The sequence below is a fragment of the Bidens hawaiensis genome, unplaced genomic scaffold (genome assembly GCF_021521415.1).
Source record: "Bidens hawaiensis isolate Kalapana, Puna unplaced genomic scaffold, B.hawaiensis_p1.1 tig00021180_1, whole genome shotgun sequence".
In the NCBI taxonomy this organism is placed as follows: domain Eukaryota; kingdom Viridiplantae; phylum Streptophyta; class Magnoliopsida; order Asterales; family Asteraceae; genus Bidens; species Bidens hawaiensis.
Window position 1 is genome coordinate 1 of NW_027493274.1, and position 7,511 is coordinate 7,511.

The following is a 7,511-nucleotide window of genomic DNA, read 5'->3' on the forward strand; positions in this document are numbered from 1 at the left end:
TAAAAACACAACTTTAACTATCACATAACCAAAATCAAGGTTGATTTGGGTTTATAGTCTATAGAGATGTTTCTATGTTAGTTAAGAGACGTGGTTGCAAATGTTTGACAAATTACAGAAATTATCTCCCTTCACTTATTTTCATAGTATGACCAAACTGACACCTGGAGGTGTCCTTGGTACCAGGTGCCTCTTTGTAGAAGATCGAGCACCCTCCTCATCCTTTAAGAAGCGCTTTACAGATATACTGCAGTTCGAATTTCGACTCTCGGAACCGAGTATCTATAACGATTTTCTTCAGTGTAACAACATTCTCTGTCACATAAGCAACAAGTTATGTCGCTTACACGACCATGATGCCCTAATACTTAGAAAATCTTAAGGTATTTATGACACTAAGTAGCAACATTCATTACTTTCCTCCTCCTTTTGGTTGGTGTAAAACAAACTAGCAGCAAAATAGAATAACATATTTTTTTCAATTTCAGTTAGACCATTTTTGGCATAGTTTTATTCCATTAAATTAACTGCTTAACATCTATACTACAATTGTAAGACTCTCCAAACTTGGACAAGATTTAGCTATTGAAGTGAACTCTATATAGTAAACAGTCATCTTCATGAGCTCCGATTATCGATGTCAGTTTCTTGACATTTGGTAACATCGGTAGGAAATCGAGCTTTAACATTTCCTGCAACAAGAAAAAGACATCATTATATATCTGTTAATGATTATAAACACATTTCAAAGGAGCTATAAATCTAGAGATGATATACAAGAATTAAAAATCTTGCAAAGACAAAGCACCTGATGATATCTGGTTGAGTATATTATATTCAGGCCCCCATAAGCTCTTGACAAAAGAGTTTGCCGAGGTTTGAAAAATTAGCTAGATTTAAATCTACTCCTCGACCCATGTAGTCAAACGATACAAGATCAAAATCAGATAAATGAATGGATTTTAGATACGCACATCTATGTATCTCTAAGTGTTTTATGTTAAATTCTTGTCCACTAACACGAATATTGGTCAAGTGTCCGAAGCCATGGATGGATATAGTCTCTAGATAGGTAGAATTTGCTAAAAGTTCTTGAAAAATTTCTTCCGTCACGTTAACATTCTTCGAAAAAAGTTGTTTTAGAGACACCATCTCCACAGCTGTAGCATTTGAGGATGGCCATTTGAAAAGTTGTCGCATCTTTATACGGGACAATCTCAAAGGGAAATTGTACTTGAAGGGAGAACACATACACCCATGACCTTGGTCCTCTACAAAATCCATATCGATAATATGAGCTTTCTTCTTCACAGTAAACTCGAGCCATCTATCAAAAAACCAATTTGGTGAATTATTTTACATTGAATCGTTTATGTTTTATAAACTTGCATATTTGTTTTTATTTTTAATGTTGATCGGTTATGTTTTGTTGATTTGGATGCGATTAAATCATTTCAAAAGTAAGTATATTTTAGTAGTTCTTAATATTCTAAACCAAAATGTATAATATTCTATTAATTACTAATAATTTTTTAAAATTAGGCCCAATTTTAAAATATCATGGTTCAAATTTCTTTGGCCTAAATATTACCAAGCCGATTAACAAAACCGAATCCAAAACCCAATTGAACCTGAGAACTGTAAACCCAAAACCAAAAAAATTGAAAGCAAACGGTTTTGAGAAAACAAAAACACGAAACTTTGGTTTTCGATTCGGCTTTAGGCCAAAACCGCACCGAACCGCACTACGTACACCCCTACTTATAATAGACATGGCCCATTAATCTGTTAGCCTGTGACCATTACTGGTGAACAACTCGAACAAAATGGCTTTAGATTATACCTCTTTGAATTGGTAGCACTATAAACAATCAACATGTTGTAATTTCCTCCGAATGGATTTGCCAAATCCGAATAAGTAACACCAAACCTAATATTTGAAATGGAATAAGTAAGAGATGTAATATCCTCACCACTTTAAACACATCAAATAAGGAACCCCAAAAAATCCGTTACGATTTTGTTATTTGTTTATGAATTTATGATAGAACATGAATGCAATAAAGATAAAATTCTTGAAATGCTAAAAAAAATATAATCGGTAGCGGTTATCTTCATTTTTCAAACTGGTCTGAATATGTTACATTGACACAAACAAAGCCTTTGGATATTCGTCCATAAGAATACCAAAACTAAAAACATTTGCAATCAATACTTTTGAAAACAAGCAATGATTTTGAAATACGTTAAGAAAGATTTTGAACCAGATTAGATAAAAAAAAATTTAAGGTACTTACATCGCTGCTGAATAAGATATAGTTTTTTTTGGAGTGAGATGTGGATCGGTTAGAGAAGCAAATGTGCGGCTGAAAATGGAGTAAGATTCATTTAAATAGAAAGACATGTAACCCTAGTCCAAAGTTTTCTATAACCACCCATGGCGGCCGAAATTCGTTATAAGGCAATCAATTGGTTAGAACCCAAGCCCTAAAACTTTTAAGCCCAAACTAAAAAAAATGTTTACATAAACAACCTTCACTCTTTGGGTCCAAATCAATTAATCAAGCCCATTGGTAGGTGTGAATACACGTGCACGTTCAAGTCATTTATGGAGAGAAACTGAAAGAAATTGAAGGAAACACAAAAAGACATTTGTGCTCTAGAGTTTTTTTAATAAATGTAAGTGGAAAGAAAAAGAAATGAAAACCTTTTAATAATTTTTCCTTCCAAAATTTGAAAAGAAAGTTATGTAACATCATGATATTATTGTGCTAAAATGCCAATTTTAGAAGTCCAAAAGCCAAATGATAATTAAACCAAAGTTCAAGGTTTAAATTGTAATTATGGAAAAAATGGCTTGGCGGACCACTAGCATTTTCCTGACACAGTCCGCTAGGAATCAAATTGGGTGGATAACGCTTCACTAAAGCATGACTCGTATAAATGATTCATCACACCCGACAAACCGTCAGCGGCTGGATAAACATTGAATCTACACAATTTGGCACGTGTCTGATGGTTCAATATGCGGCCCAATGAACCTCCAAATTCCCAACGGTCCTAGGAGTGATGAACTCAACTATAAATATCAAGTTTGGGTTGCTAATTTGGACATCCCAATCCCGAGAGTTGTTCCGATTTGCGTGTTGACGAGCCCTAGCCGTGTTCCCAAACCTCGAAGCATATGCCATGTATTTGGAGTTCCATGATCGTTTAAACCAAAGTTTTTCCCGATCACCGAAGCCATTACCTGACCGAGTAGCTAGTTAATTAATAATTATATATTTTATTTTTATTATAATTAACACATCATACGTTACATCATTGAAAATAAACAGAGTTAACGTTATGTTAGATCAGGATTGGAACTAATAGCAAAAACGAAAGTTGAGATTATCACTAGTTAGATTAATACTAATAACGAATAAAAATATTGACTAATAATTTGGATTAGTAAAGTTAAATTTTACAAAAACAAAAACTATTATAAATTTACTACACTTGGGCTTTAGATGAAACCTTGGATACAAATGATGTCCCCACAAATCGCAATCCTTACGGAAGCTACTTTATGCCTTAATTCAACCGCAGGACGTTATGCTTTAATTAATCAATCTACACAACTTTTCTTGTACAAACATTAATCATTCCTTTGCATAATGATATATTGATATAAAGTCATGAGACCCTGCCCAAATCTCACGACAATGAATTAACTAAACAAAAGAAAGCACTTTCTATAATCATTTCTAAAGTGTGACAGTCAAATGAATATACTTTTTAGGTTTATTGTTTTTATTAATCATAACTATTATATTTTCGCCGCTGCTGGTCTCAACTAAGGAATTGGCTGAAAACGATCATACCTTTTATCATGTTTGTTCATAACGGGTTCGTGACTAACAGAATTCTAATGCCGTTAGTTGCAGGTCGTCAGATAAACGCATTTGGCCAGAAAACTCAATTTTTTCTAAAAATACTCAACTTTTTTGTCCCAAACATCTTTGGAACCTTGGATCGGGCCCCTAAGAACCTTTTTCTAGTAAAAAGCCTCAATTATTGAGGTCGCAGGAACCCTAGAACCATCGATGGAATCGATTGGTGGTGGTTGGTTGATGGCAGTTGGTTGGTGATGGTGACGGTGTTCAGGTTGAGTTTTCCGGCAAAAAAATGTGACTTTTCTGGCGAAAAGCGTTTTTCTGGCAACACAAATAACGTCGTTAGGATTTTGTTAGTCGCGGACCGTTGAGAACAAATATTTTAAAAGATGAGATCGTCAACAACCAATTTGTTAATTGGGACTGACAGCGACTAAGAAATATGGTTGAGATTAATAAAAACAAATATATCTATTTTTAAAAGTAACTAGAGTTCGCTTGCCACACCAGTAAACTTGTCATGTGTTCGCTTATGAGTATCGTACTGCATTGAAGTATGAGAAGTTCCAAAAAAAACTTCTAAAAGTACCCGTCTCGTATCTAAACAATCTACCTATACAACCCAAAAAAAAATCTAGTAAAAATACACAATAGGATTGGCTAATTTAGGCTTTGATCACGGCTGTGGTGGGACAAAAAGTAAATGAGCAATTTTAGTTAAAGAACATGCTTAGGGGACTGCAACCATCATTAGGACTTCCCAAAAGTAAACATAGATATGATTCATGTTTTTTTAGTTAAAACAAAGTTACAAAACCATTAGTTTTGCAACTTAAATACTTGTATTCATCACCTTCATTTTGAGGTGGCAATTAACTTAAACTTTAATACAACAAACACACATAATGCATGCACTGTGAAATTCTAAATCTATAATCTAAGGAGTTTTATCTCCCAGACAAGAATGCTAAAGGCCCAACTATAGCTCCATTGATGTATGTAGTCGGTTCCGAGTGACTATAATCGGTTCGTTCATCCGGGAAGAAATCATTGTTGTTTGGACCACCGACTATTGCACCTACTAGTATGTTCGGGTTCGGGTTAGATGTATAATAGAATGGTTGGAAACCGCCTTCACATCCGAATGATTGCGGGTGAGTTGTTACTGAGGGTAGTGATGATCCTCTATGATGAATTCTTTTTGGGAAGTTTGTACCATATCCTACCATATATGACATCTTCATTGGGTTATCTCCTAATATATAGCCCACCTGTCAAAAAATTAACAAGCCTGTAAGATATTTATGTATATTTTTTGTAACTTTACGCGTTAAAATATATAAAAAGACCAACAAAATCAAGAAAGGTACCTGTTTTCTTGCAAGATTGATTAGGGTATTTGGGGTGACTAATATGTTGCCACAATTGAAGGTGCTTTTGGCTGCTTTCATGTATTTGGCATAGGTGGTGAGCAAGTTGGTTATGGATGCCACATATTGGAGATTATTATCAGGCAGTTTAAACATTAGACCCCCTGCAACAACATCATAATATGTAAATATTAATACGCTAATACAAAGAAAATCACGAAAGTAGCCATTTTTTCAGTGTGTTATACCTCTATGGTTATGTCTAAACAATTTCTTTACACGAATAATAATTCATACATGAATCTATAAACAATTATCACATTAGTCATTATTGATAAAAAAAATTGATTAACGAGTAAAGTTAGATACGTGACTTAATCACATATCTCATGACTAAATGAATAATTTGTTTTTGGCGTGACGGCTAAACAAACTATACAGGTATAACACACTATTTTCATGATTTTCTATCAAGCGGTACTCTGTTTTTGGAACAAATTGTACCTTTAGTATATTGTGTAGTGGAATAAGGAGAATTGGGTAGAATTCTGCACATGAAGTCTTGAGCTTGTTGTTTATATGGATCATATGACTTATCATTTGCCACTAAACTCCACTGATTAATATAAACCAATAGGTGTCAATAACAGAAGAATCAAAGCCTCAAATTCCTAAAAATAAATTGATAATTGTTACAACTTACCCTTGATAGAAGAACTTGAGCACCTGCAAGTTTGTCGTCCCAGCTGAATATATCTGTCGAATCATGAGCACCTAACGATTCAATAAAATTGCGGTACGATACATCTTTTGTTGCCCGTAGCAACCATGCAGCCCCCCACAACAATTCATCCTGATAAAAATATAATATTGTTATAAATCATAATAAAAGTTATTATGTATTTGAAGTTAAAATGAAGCAAAAGATTACCTTATATCCTGAATAAGAACAATAAAATGGACAAACCGCGGAACCAAGCGAATCGCTATACGAACCCCTATACTGTGCAGCAAATTGAAACACAGATTTTGCTGTTCTTAACAACAACCTAGAATATTTAGAATCCACTTTTCTAAACACTAGCGAAGCAGCCGCCAAAGCGGCGGCTGTTTCAGCCGCAACATCTGACCCTTGTTTGTTCGGGGAGGCCGAGTAGACGGTTCGGACCGTGTCCATATCCTCTGGTCTCTCCCAACACTTGTGGTCCACATTCGGGTCTCCAACGCCAACATAAAGTACACCTGGGGTCGCTGTCGCACACTTAATGAGGTAGTCTGTCGCCCACCTGATAGCGACTCTCACGTTTTCTAGTTGCGGGGGCCCAACGGCTTCGAGTTCTCCAATGCACTCCATGACAACATAGTAGTTGTGTAGGCCATTGGGAAGTTAAACTTGACATTGTCACCAGCATCATAGTACCCTCCAACTAAATTCACCTGCACATGTTATATCATTATTCATTTAAATATTTATAATTTTTATTTTTTAGCACGCCCACACACACACATATATAATATAACATACACGCGCTTGGGAACCATCAGAGAGGCCAGAAACGGAGCGCCAACGAAGATTCTGGGACTGGGACAAGGGCAGTCTGCCGGACCGCTGACCTTGGAAAAACAATATGGATTTCGCAAGGGCGTCTTTGTAATTTTGGGTGGCTTGAACAGCATTGGTATAAAGCAAGAATGCTAAGAAGAAAGCCTGAAAGAAGGTAGGTCCCTTAGGAGAATCCATATAATTATATAAATGTGGTGTTAAGAAGGTTTGGTTAGTGTGATTCTTGTTTGAATAATGTGGAAGTCTTTTTATAGGGGGGTTATCATGCCAATAACTATTTAGTGTTACGCAAATTATGGCTTTTCTTGTAAAGCTTAGGTTTTTTATTGTTGTCCAAGTAAAGTTTTTAAGACTTTTTTAGCAAAATAAATTAGGGGTTATTTGCTTTTCACTTAAGAAACTATTACCTTCTTTTGGATACAGTTACATGGTTTTTAAAAGTAAACTGGTGAGTATCAAGTAAACACGACTCTCGATTTATGGATTCACATGTCAACAATATCGGGACAAGAGTGGTGTTTTCACGAATGAATGAATGATGAATGACTAGCGGACTGGCTACAACTTTGTTTGGTGGTCCAAGTAAAAGTTGAAGAGGTTAAAGCCGGATTTAGGATTTCCAGGCAGCTAAAAGGACCTCACGAACACAATGACAACTTAGTCATATGTCCTTCCTCTTCTCATAACTATTCGACGAGG

At 35.4% G+C, this 7,511-nt stretch overlaps 1 pseudogene across 1 annotated transcript; it reads right to left on the minus strand.

Moving 5' to 3' along the window:
• Window positions 1-4,562: 4,562 nt before the first annotated feature.
• LOC143562842 (endoglucanase 9-like) lies at window positions 4,563-7,159 on the minus strand (annotated as a pseudogene). The gene is made up of 6 exons (XR_013140563.1): window positions 6,774-7,159; window positions 6,180-6,685; window positions 5,952-6,101; window positions 5,753-5,864; window positions 5,249-5,412; window positions 4,563-5,149 (listed from the first exon to the last, which is right to left on the minus strand). The product of XR_013140563.1 is annotated as an endoglucanase 9-like (transcript).
• Between the last annotated feature and the right edge of the window lie 352 nt (window positions 7,160-7,511).